Here is a 12,126-nt window from a genome sequence, read left to right as displayed (position 1 = left end):
GACCAGGGTGTAGGATGCAACCCAGGTACTGCCGATTGGACCCACTGGCCCAGAGTCCAGTGCCAGGGGCCAATGCAAGCAGGGTTGACAGTACCAGCCTCAGTGCCCATGGTGTCCCATGCTGGTTCCAAGGTGCCATAGCCTGGAGTCTGGCTCATAGCTTGGAACCTGGGTCCCCAATTCTCTGGTCATCCTGGAGATGATTCAATATCCTTTAAATAAAGGCCTTTTCTGTTTAAATTAGCCAGAGCTGGTTTCTGTTGTTTACAAGCAAGAGCCATCTATGTGTATGTGCACATGCACAAATGTATGTATTGATATTAATTTGTTGTGTGTCTGCTTATTTACAAGGGAATAGGTATCAAGGAAGGTTGGTCAAAGAGGCTTGTGGAGGAGGAGACCCCTGGGCTGGGTCTGAAGGGTGGCTGAGGGTTTGCCAGGGGAACAGGAAGGAAAGAGGGGTTGGGCAGTGAAGGCACAGAGGCTGGAAGAGCAGGACATCTGGGACATCACAAGACACTGGGTGAAGCCGGTGAACGAGGCGACTGGGCGAGGAGAAGGTGGAAGTGGGGCCACGCCGAGAGCCGAGTGCAGATGCTGCAGGAGAGGTCGGGCTGAGGCTCTCGTCCCCTCCCCTCCGCCCCCCAGGCCGCCTGTCCCACACTCTCATCCACACCAGTGCAGCCTGCTTTCACCTCCCTGGACCAACCTCACACACATAGTCAAGCCAAACAGATTCACTCCCAAAGGCAGAGGAAGCCAGGTCACTTGCCAGCTGGCTGGGGGGAAGAGGGGTTTGTTATAATGAGTCCTGGAAGTGCCCTAAAGAACAGCAGGGCCATGTTCCTCCAGGGAAACTAAAGGAGAATGTGACCGACTCAAAGGCTGCATTAGACAGCTGAGGTGTCATAACAAAATACCACAGACTGAGTAGCTCAAACAAAAGATATTCATTTTCTCACTGTCCTGGAGGCTGGAAGCCCAAGATTAAGGAGCCCACATGGTCGGGTTCTACTGAGGGCTCTCTTCCTGGCTTGTAGACGACTGCCTTCTCACTGTATTCTCACACAGTGGAGGGAGGCAGAAAGAGAAATCTCTTTCTCTTCCTCTTTTTATAAGGCCAGGGTCCTACTGGATTAGGGTCCCACCATTATGATCTTATTTAACCTTAATTACCTTCTAAAGACCCTGTCTCTAGGTACATAGTAAGTCCCCTACATATGAGCCAGTCCAGTTTGTTCATAAGTTCAACAAAGTTAGCCTAAGTACCCCACTAACACAATCCGTTATATAGTACTGTACTGTAATAGGTTTATAATACTTCCCTGATAGCTCAGACAGTAAAGAATCTGCCTGCAATGTGAAAGACTCAGGTTTGATCCCTGGGTTGGGAAGATCCCCTGGAGAAGGGAATAGCAATCCACCCTAATATTCCTGCCTAGAGAATTCCATGGACAGAGGAGATGCATCACTTTTCACATAAATAATACAGAAAAACAAACACATACACAAAATTTTTTAAAATCTAATTTTATAGTACCGTACCTTGCAAAGTACAGTAGTACCAGCTATGTCACCACTGCTTTTACGCTTGCTTCTGGGTATCCTGGGCTTGAAATGAAGATGCTGTACTCCTGTACCCTATACAGTAAAGTACATGAAACCACATGACAATGTACACCAGACACGTGAACTAACTTATGTGCCTGCACATGTGAACGCACATTTGCCTCTTTAAAGGTTCACAACTTGAAGGTTTGTATGTAGGGGACTTACTGTAGTCAAACTGCCAGGGGGTGGGGTGGGGTTAACGGCTTCCACATATGAAGGGAGACACAATTTGGACCATGGCACTGACCTTCAGTGAGCTTCCTTCAGGGGGATAGAGGCCTTGCTGGAAGTTCAGAGATCGGGGTCTCACCCCAACCTGCTCTTAACGGAAGTGTGGCTTTGGGTGAGTCATATGCCCTCCCCAGCATCATTCAGAAAATGATAAATTCAGGTGAAGCCTCAACATTCCTTCTCTCACTAAGATTCTAGGGGCTGTCCTGGGCTCTTTACTTGGAGTTTTGGGTGGGGAGACTCTCTCCCAGTCCCACAAGTCTCCCCCCAGCCCCCCGAGGAAAGGCAGGGTCAGGAAGAGCTGGGCTGTTTTCTCTCCAGCTCTTCTAATGAATGTACTTGGCGCTGGGACTGTCTGTTGCCATGGTGATCGCTTCCTGTGGTGCTGGGCCTGGGAGACCCTTGACAGGGACTGCAGCATCTTGGGGGTTGGGGGGGCTATTGGGAACAGAGGGTAGAGAGGCATGTCAGTGAATTCCAGCTCAGGACGAGGCCCAGAATCATCAGATTTTCTAGCAGCATTGGCTGAACATGAAACTTAGGGAGACACAAAAGGATCTTGCAGTTCCTCAAACCCCACTGATTCTACTGCTTTCTCTTCACAACCACAAGTACGGGATGGTTTCTCTTCTGCTAGAGTTGACTCTTCTAGCCTGGAAGGCTCTCAGGAACCAACCTGAGAAGGAGGGGTGAGTGATAAGCAGTGTGGTGAAGAATCTCGGTACTCAACATGTGGTCCTGAGCACCAGCATCCGCTGCATCCTGCATCCCCCTGGATGCTCACCAGGAGGCAGGATCTTGGGACCCATGTCAGACCCACAGAATCAGAATCTGCATCTCAGCAAACTCCCCAGGGATTTACATGCACATTAAAATTTCAGAAACTCTGGTACAGTAGGAAGAATGCTGGCCCAGAAGCCAGCAGACCTGGTCCCAGGGCCAGCTTTGCCCTCTGTTCTGTGACTCTGGCAAGACATTTTTGGTTCTCTGGGATTCAACTCCCGTAAAATGGAGAGGTGACAAGACTCTTTCTCTAAGATGACATTATCCTCCACTGAGAGGCTTTGTTAGGGACAAGTTAGTGCATCCTGGAGGCCTCATCTAGCTCCAGAATCCAGTGATCCCAACCGTGTTGCCCTAGCCAACCTGTGGGAATCGGAACCATTAAGGGGGACAAAGGTGATTGCTGGTCTTTTGGATGTATCTTCCCTTTTCTCCTTTGCCTTTCACTTCGCTACTTTTCTCAGCTTTTGGAAACTGAGAAAGAACAGACAAATGTTCAAGGGACCTCTGTGTGATGAAACTGGGAAGTCAACAAATCTAGTCAAAGGGAAACAGGACCTGATTTTTCAGGGAGGGAGGAGGCTGTCCCTTCAGACCAGGCTCCATTCACAGCTCATATCCCAGTGTTGTCAGCTCAGCACAGTGCCTCTTAAGCTCAAGTGTGCATCAGAATCACTTGAAAGGCTGGTTAAAACACTGATTGCCAGGTTCCACGGAGTTTCTGACTCAGCTATGGCCAAAAATGTGCATTTCTAATCCAAGAGATAAGGATACTGGCAATCAACCCCCATCCTTGGGTGTATCCCAAAGTCATCTAGTTAATATAACAAGACAGCATCATTGCTCTTATCATTTAGGAAATTCCAAGTGTTCTAGAAGCTCTGTGCCAGAAGCAAGAGGAAGACCAAATATATATTTCTTATCATAAATCACAGTATCACAGAAGGAAAATGCGGCAGATGTTAGCACATAAGGCTGGGCTGATGTCCTTACTCAGAGGTCAGTAAAGGAGAGCACGGGGGTGAGCAGGTTTCTTTCTGGAGGGACAGGGGGCAGGGCAACGGGCAGAGGACAGCAGTCCAGGCATGGGAACTGATGGCAGATGCTGTGACGCTACTAGGAGCTGGCAGCCAGACTAAGCAGGTGCTGAGATTCCTGAGCCATAAATCTCCCTGACCAGGCTGAGAATGAAGGTAAGAAGTGCTGAGGAGTCAGGCAGCCCGTGACTCCAAGTCTCTGGGAAACAGGAGCAATGGGCAGGGTGGGAACCCAGAAAGGATAAAGCCCAGTTGTGCTAAGCATAGACCAGGATGATGTCACCCATAGGCTCCGTCACTGGGGAAAGTCACAAGATAGCTCTCTTGTCCAGGAATGGGCTTTCTCCTTGTGGTCTCCCCAGGGGTAGAAGCCCGTGAATTCTAGTAACAGCTGAAAACTGGAATTTCTCACCTGCAAAGGCCAAAAAACCTGTGTTGTGCCAAATTCAGGGGGGGAGAGGGAGGGGTCATTTCTCGGTGCCTGGAGCCCAGATGGAGCTCCACACAGTGGGCAGCTTTCTAATCAGTCCTTTTTGTTCACAGATGGAAGTGGGCCCACAAACCTTTGAGAGCCAAAGGACCCTTAACAGACTACCTTGTTGACTTCTCATTTTAAAGATAGTGTCCTTAGATGTGGATAGTGCCTCTCCGTCTGCAATGCACACTCCAGGAAATGTTCCTCCCCTTCTCTACCCTGTGCTGAAAGGGCAGCCTTAATTAGCCAAGTTTAGACCAAGTGACTCATCAATCCTTTCCAGCCATATCTGATTGGAGAAGAGTTACTCACCTAATCCAAGGGGAGCCAAACTGTTGGCTGGTCAATGACCAGCCAGATTCAGTCCTTCTCAAAAATTTGAGAGTCACTGTGAGACTGGAGTGCCATGTTGGTCCATTTTTGAGCAGAGAGAGAGAGAGACAGAGAAAAAGAAAAAAGAGAGGGAGAGAAAGAGAAAAGAAAGAAGTAAAGAAAAGGGGGGAAAACTCAACATTTCCGACAGGATGTTTCACAGGTCCCCCAAAGCCATTATGTCAAGAACCAACTAGAGATTAGCCCCTGCTTGCCACAACTAGAGAAAGCCCACACACAGCAAGGAAGACCCAGCACAGTAAAAAAAAAAAAAAAAAAAAAAAAAAAAATTTTTTAAATAAATCTTAAAATCCCTACATCTGCAATGTAGGGATCTCTGCTTATGATACTGAAAAATATATGTGTATAGCAATGTATGAGATTCCAGATGAACATGTAAAATAATGGGGTTAAATGCCTGATACAGTTATTGCTCTTTAAAATGACTTAAACAACTATTCACCAAGAGGATTCTTATATCATGTTTCAAAACATAAATACCTTTAAACTAGATTGCCTGAACATTACTTCCAAGGTTTAACCTAAACCTCAGTAAGTTAAATAGTTTTGCTCTTTACCAACTCACACCAATAATATAGATAGAAAAATCAAGCTGGAAACCAGAGAAGAGAAAAATAAAATTACAAGAGCTGTTCAATGGCTTTCCTCTCTTCCACGGCCCACTTGGCCTCTTCAATACCACCATGAAAGCCAAAGTTTAAATTGTGCAGACCCCCAGCTGCCGCAGCACCAAGAGACAAAAATTACTGAGACATAGGCCTACCCTGAAGCATCTCCTTGGCGGTTACTAGGGTCACTTCTACTCATAGTCGCATGGAAAAATAAGGGTGAGCTGGCTACAATCCAATCCGAGGCGGGGGGAAAGAGATTTGCTACAACAACTATATGAATGAGAACTGCATATCATTTTCATCTATTGAAAGTAACAAAAACTTTAAAAAGCTATAATGCTTAATAGTGGTGCTGAGGTGGTGAGATGCCATGCTCATATGTTGCTGATGGAGGGTAAATTGTACAGGACTGGGAGGCGGGGAGCAATTATGTTGTATCTACTGAGAGCCTATAAAAATACTGAGCTCCCACACTTTAGGATTTATACTAAGGAAAACATGAAATACAGAGAAGTTTATGAACACAAAGATATTCGTGGCAGTGTTCTTTAGAATGGTTTTCCTGTATCTCCAGGTTTTCAGGGCTTCTTTTTTTGTTGTTGCTTTTTGACAGGAAAGTAGGACTTATTGGTGGACATGATTAAGGAGGGGACAATGCCAAGGCTCTCATGAGCGCAGGGCTTACTATTTGTCCAGCCAGCCATGACTAAAGAGGTATTTGATCCCACAGCCATCTGGAATGAGCTGCTTTTCTGACACCATGTTTTCAAATGTATCCGCATTGAACTTAGCAAATCTCCACTTCTTGGAGATGTGGATCTTCTGGCAGCCAGGGAACTTGAACTTGGCCCTGCAGAGGGCCTCAATCACATGCTCCTTGTTCTGCAGCTTGGTGTGGATAGATACTATGATTGGCCAACGTGGGCCCTGGCCGTTGTGCCCTGGGGCTTTCCAAAGGCACCACACATACCTGTCTGGAGCTTAGACTGAGGACAGCATGCCCAGTCATGAATGTCCACTGGAAAGAGTCGTCTTCAAGATCCCTTAGGGCAACCTGTACAGACAACTGGCCACATACACTACCAGGGAGGCTGCTGTTTGCAGCCCCTGCACAGTGGGACCCCACAGGGAAAAGAACACAGTCGGCTCAATTGGCTGCAAAAGGGCTTCTTTTTCTCTTTATGTGTTTCATACACCAATGGCCTATGACTGTCAGGCTCATCACTGGCTGTGCCCCTGCACCTCATTCTAGCAGGATATGGGCCCAGTTTCGGCCGAGGCTGTATTTCTGCTGCAGAGTAGACCTTCCTGGGCACATCTGATAAACCAATAGAGCACGCTTGCCCAGGACTCTCCCCAAAGAGACGCTGTATCCAACAGGGAAAAGGCAGCAGGCCCACTCAAGTCTGCAGGGGGACTGAAACTCAGGGGTCAGAGGTCAGAGGGGAGGGGTGAGTTCAAGTCCTGCGTGAATCCCAGGCAGAGACGAGGCTATTTCACAGGAACCTTTGAATGATGTTGGTACTAAATGCTCCTCCACTCTGAGGACTGTATCTCACAGCGCTCCACAAAGTACGACATGAGGCCTTTGCCTCACTTCCCCATCGGGCTTAGCATGCTTCTGCCCTGGCAGGTGGCTTGGCAGTGGGTCCCAGGCTCGTCCACTCCCAGCCTGGGGGCCTCAAGTGTCTGATGTCGACATTGACGAGCTCCTATAGGGCTTCTGTTTGGACTCCCAGAAAGAAAGAAGAGACTGGAGGCCCTTCAGGTATGCATGAAAGCTGACAGTCACCTGGGGAAAAAACATTAGCAAAACATTCCAACTCTAGGAGTTCTACTATCTCCAAAATATTTTTATGACCCTCTTTTCATTTGGCTCTTCCAGCAAGGAGTTCTTCCTTTCAGTTAAGGAAACTGAGGCCCGGAGGCCACCTTCTTTGCTGAAGACCATCCTTGTGGCCATCCACACAGCCCAGCATCTCTGCTTTATTTTGGTACACCACAGGGGACTTTGGGCTCTCCAGGTGGCTGAGTTGTAAAGAATTCACCTACCTATACAGGAGATACAGGTTGAATTCTTAGGTCAGGAAGATCCCCTGGAGGAGGAAATGGCAACCCACTCCAGTATTCTTGTCTGGGAAATCCCATGGACAGAGAAGCCTGGTGGGTCTCAGGGTCACAAAGAGTCAGGCACAGCTGAGCACGCATGCATGCAAGGGACTTTATCCTGGATCCAGCCTTAGGGGAGAGGTTCAGAAAGATGTTGCAACCTCCAGCCTAGGTCTGATTCAGGGAGAGAAAGAAACTCTTTTTGAGCCTTTATTAAGTATATTATGTTTTTAAAATCTTATAACAGTCTTCTAAGGTAACAGACACTTAGAGAGCACTTACTACAGCTCAGACACTGCCCAGAGTACCTTATACATATTAAGTCTTCTGACCCTTCACCATCCCTAGGAGGTGGTTACAGCAAGTACGATCACCATGATGAGGAAACTAGGCCCAGAAAGGTCAAGTAAATTGCCCACATGGCTCACAAGAGGTGGAGCCAAGATTTAAACCTGGCATTTGTTCCCTGAGGCCAAGATTAATCCAGATTTATAGATGAGGAAATTGAAGCTCAGAAGCTCATTTGATATGTCCCAGTTGGGAAATAGCAGGGTCAAGAGTCAAACTCAGAACTTCTTGCTTCTCGTTCACAGTGCTTCACAGGTCCACTTTCAGTGGACCAATGAGCAAGGCAGCTTGCTTTCTCTTCTCTGTTACCACCAGTGCTTTCTCTTCTCCCTCCTTGCCTCTGCACCACCCATCAGCCTATGCACAACAGTCTTTGAAAACAAAATACATACCTATAGACATGTAATCAACCGCACAAACCTATAGCCAAACACTTACATAATCAAACTACCAAAACAGACAAACAAAAAAAAAAACACAAAGGAAAAATTTTGAAAACAAAGAATAACATATTTCATGTTGTTTTTGTTCAGTCACTAAGTCATGTCTGACTCTGCAAACCCGTGAACTATAGCACACCAGGCTTCCCTGTCCTTCACTATCTCCCAGAGTTGGCTCAAACTCATGTCCATTCAGTCGGTGATGCCATCCAACCATCTCATCCTCTGTCGCTGCCTTCTCCTCTCACCCTCAATCTTTTCGAGCATCAGGGTCTTTTTCAGTGAGTTGGCTCTTTGCATCAGGTGGCCAAAGTATTAGAGCTTCAGCATCAGTCCTTCCCATGAATATTCAGGACTGATTTCCTTTCGGATGGACTGGCTTGATCTCCTTACTATCCAAGGGACTCTCAAGAGTCTTATTCTAGCACCACAGTTCGAAAGCATCAGTTCTTCAGTGCTCCCCCTTCTTTAACATACTTCATACTGAGGAGCAATGTTTTGTGTGTGTGTGTGTGTATAAAACTGACTTTTCATCAGAAATAATGGAGGCCAGGAAACAGTGGAACATCTTTAAAGCACAGAGGAAAAATTCTGTCAACTCAGAATTTTATATCCAGTGAAAATATCTTTCAAAAATGAAAGTGAAACAAAGACATTTTCAGATACATGAAAAACAAGGGAATTCCTCACCAGGAGACTCATCCGAAAGAAATGCTAAAGGAAGTTCTTCAGATATGTGTTCATGCTCAATTGTGTCTGACTCTCTGTGACTCCATAGACTGTAGCCTCCAGGGTCCTCTGTCCATGGGATTTCCCAGGCAAGAATACTGGAGTGGGTTGCCATTTCCTCCTCTCGGGAATCTCCCCCACCCAGAGATTGAATCCATGTCTCTTGTGTCTCTTGCCTCGGCAGGAGGACTATTTACCACTGTGCCACGTGGGAAGCCTAAGTTCTTCAGAAGGAAGAAAGAGCAAAGCAAGGAACAAAGAACAAAGGAACAGGCAAACTTGGGTAAATATAAAAACTATTTCCCTTTTCTTTTATAAAGTTTTTTTTTTTTTTTTTCTCCTGCTTGTTTGTTTTTTGGGGACTGTGCCATTTGATTGTGGGATCTTAGTTCCCAACCAGGGGTTGAACCCGGGTCCTTGGCAGTGAAAGCACAGAGTCCTAACCACTGGGCCACCAGGGAATTCCCCATTTCTCTTTTCTTAAGACGCATGTGACTGTGTAAAGCAACAGTGTAACAGCAAATTGTGGGTTTGCAGTGTACGCAGACATGATATATAGGACAACTGGGGTGGGGTCATGGTTAATGGGCCCATAGAGTTGCAAGGTTTTTATATTTCATGAGAGTACAAGTAGTCTGTCAGGAAGTGGTAGCGTAAAGGATGACTAATGCCCAGATCCCATCCTCTTTCTTCTACATCAGACAAGAAAAGTAAGTGGGTAGGAAGAGAAAACTAGACCGGGGAGAGAGTGGCTGCTTCAAGCAGCTTCGGGGGCGAACAGCTGCTGAACCCAGAGGATTCCCAGGCCTCAAAGTCTAGACCAGTGAATGACAGGACCCCATGTGCCTTGGCAGGGATGGGGCCCCAGGGAGGGGGTCTGTCAGCCCCTGTGTCTGAGCAGATGCACGTGGGATAAGGTGTCCTCCAGAGAGAATAGGGAGGTTCCTGCGGCCACAGTGAATCCCACCCCTGACCAGGGGCTGGCTAACTCTCCACAGGCGGCACCTCGCCAGCTATCCAGGCTTGCTGAGCCTCTGCAGAAGACTTAGACAAAGTATTGGGGGAGCTGGGGTGGGGTACGGGTGTTCCTCCAGCACCCTGGAGTCATATACTGAGGTGGAGCCCAAAGTCCAGACTTCGGGCTCATCACCCCAGAACCAGCCCCGCCACGCCAGCTCAGCAGCACCCACAGAGCTGGGTGCCCCTCCCACCTGCCCCCACCCCCCCAGTGTCTAAGCTCCAGCTCCAGGGGCCCCTCCAAGCTCCTAGACTCTGGTACCCCAGCCTCTTCTCAGCAGGTGAAAGCTGCTTTCTATAGTTCTTTTCTTCAGGTTTCTTTTTCTGCTTAATATAAATACTTATATTAAATTTCCTCTGAAGAAATTCTGCCATGATTTCTGTCTTCCTGCCAGACTCCTGCTGATATGGAAAGAAACAAACGTGCTCCTCCCAGAAGCCTGACATGGCCCACAGGAGACAGCGTGGACCAGAGGGAAAGGCTTGGCTTTGGGCTCTGATGGTCCCAAGTTCAAATCCCAGCTCTGCTTTCATTCCCCAAGTGACTCCAGGCAAGCCTCAGCTTCTGAAACTTTCTCTGAGCCTGAGTTTCCTCACTTGAAAATAGGGTTGATAGCACAAGCCTGATCTATCATTCTGTCTGGGTATAAGAGACAAAAATCACGATTTGAACTAGATTAAGCTAATGGGTGAAACTATGGTGGAAAGTTTCTAGAAAATAATCATCAAGTGCAAAGGGTGAGAAGGCAGGGATAGAGCCTGCTCACATCCGACTGGAAACAGGAACTCAGATGCATTCAGGCTTTCTCTCTGTCTCTGAGACTGCTCCTCAGTTTGTGGAGCTGATCCTTCACCACAGACCCAGGTTCCCATGTGATAGAGGAAAATGGCCTCCAAGTAGCCTTCAGACTCTCACCCTTACAGCTCTGCCCACAGAAGAAAGGGCTCTTCCTGACTGAACCCAGCTCGGTAGTTTCCAGGGAAGGGCTCCAACTGGCCAGGATGGGTCACTGTGGCCTTGAAGCAGGGTCATATAAGGGATGACATCTGTCGGTCAGCTATGTCATATCCAGGTCTTACATATCCAGGTCAGCCATTTCTGGGATGACTATCCCCATTTTACAGACGAACAAACAGAGGCTCAGAGAGGAAGGAGCCTAACCACAGTCATGTGGCTTTCATCTAAGTGCCAATGCTGCATATTAGGTCACTAAAAGCATTTTATTAGAAGCTTTGCAAGTTTCACAGAAAGCAACTGACTGGGAGTGAATGAGGTTGTTCAGAAGGTGAAGGAGCCCACATTGGCTTCATGCCCACAGCAACCCTGGGCATGGGGCAGGGGCAGGCAAATAACCTGGGAGAGCCCAGCTTCCTCCAGGGGAGTGGGTGGTGCTATTGGCCCCATTTGAAAAAGAGAAGAAAATGAAGGTTCAGAGAGGTTCGGTATCCAACTCCAGGTTCCACAGCTCAGAAGCAGGGCTGGGGTTCTAACCCGGGCCTCGTGGCTTCTCTGTATTACCCATCACAGCATCAGTGTACCTAGGCCCCTTGGGAAACGTCGTCTTGGTGGATGGACTCAGGACTGAATGACCTGCTTTTGGCTTCGTGTGCTCTGGTCTCAGATGCTGGCAGAATACAGGTCCTTGTGGGACTGTGACATTTGAAAAAATGTGGGGAAAGGGTGCAGAGAAACGAAAAATGATGATTAAGGGACAAAAAGGGTCGTCTGGGGAAAGATGAAGACAGCTGGGACTGTGTTGCTAGGAGAGGAGGCCCAGAGAGACCGTGGCTGAGACCCGAGCTCACTGGCAAAGGTCGGTGCTACTGGCCGGAGGGCTCCCTGAACCACCCTCAGCAAGCCTGCTGCAGTCTGGCCAGGCCTCCCGCTCACCGGGCACAGCCCTATTTCATGCTCAGGGTGATGTGACCTCTGAATGAAGAGGGCCGAGCCCTCCAGGCAGCCATTGTTACGAGCAGTTACCCCCAGCCACCGGCCCACAGGCAGGCCAAGAAGTCACAATGCTTATGAGATTCCGGGGAGCGGAAAGCCCTCACCTGTCCCACCCCTCAACAGTCTGAGGTTGCTTCCTGATTCATTCCTTTGGCAAAAACACAGAAGCCTGGCCTGAGAATACAAGTACACAAGGTCGTAATCAGCCAGCAGTAAGCAGCCTGGCTCCAGGTTGGGCTTTGCTCCAGGTTTTTTTGAGGGACCCTTTCAGTCACTTTCTCTTTCTAGGGCTCAATTTTCTCACAGGTCAAGGGAGCAGACCAGCTCCATGATTGTGAGAATAAAAAGTGGAAATGAAGACTCACTTTAACACCCAGGTGACAAGGCTGCC

The 12,126-nt window shown here is 48.0% G+C and overlaps 1 non-coding gene across 1 annotated transcript; it reads right to left on the bottom strand.

The window, feature by feature from the left end:
• Nucleotides 1-6,167: 6,167 nt before the first annotated feature.
• On the bottom strand, nt 6,168-6,302 carry LOC133058144 (small nucleolar RNA SNORA70). Its single transcript, XR_009693253.1, has one exon. It is a non-coding gene; the product is annotated as a small nucleolar RNA SNORA70 (small nucleolar RNA).
• Between the last annotated feature and the right edge of the window lie 5,824 nt (nt 6,303-12,126).

The sequence above is a fragment of the Dama dama genome, chromosome 5 (assembly GCF_033118175.1).
Source record: "Dama dama isolate Ldn47 chromosome 5, ASM3311817v1, whole genome shotgun sequence".
Lineage (NCBI taxonomy): Eukaryota > Metazoa > Chordata > Mammalia > Artiodactyla > Cervidae > Dama > Dama dama.
The sequence above is the reverse complement of the archived record's forward strand: the minus strand, read 5'-3'. Positions and strand labels throughout refer to the sequence as shown.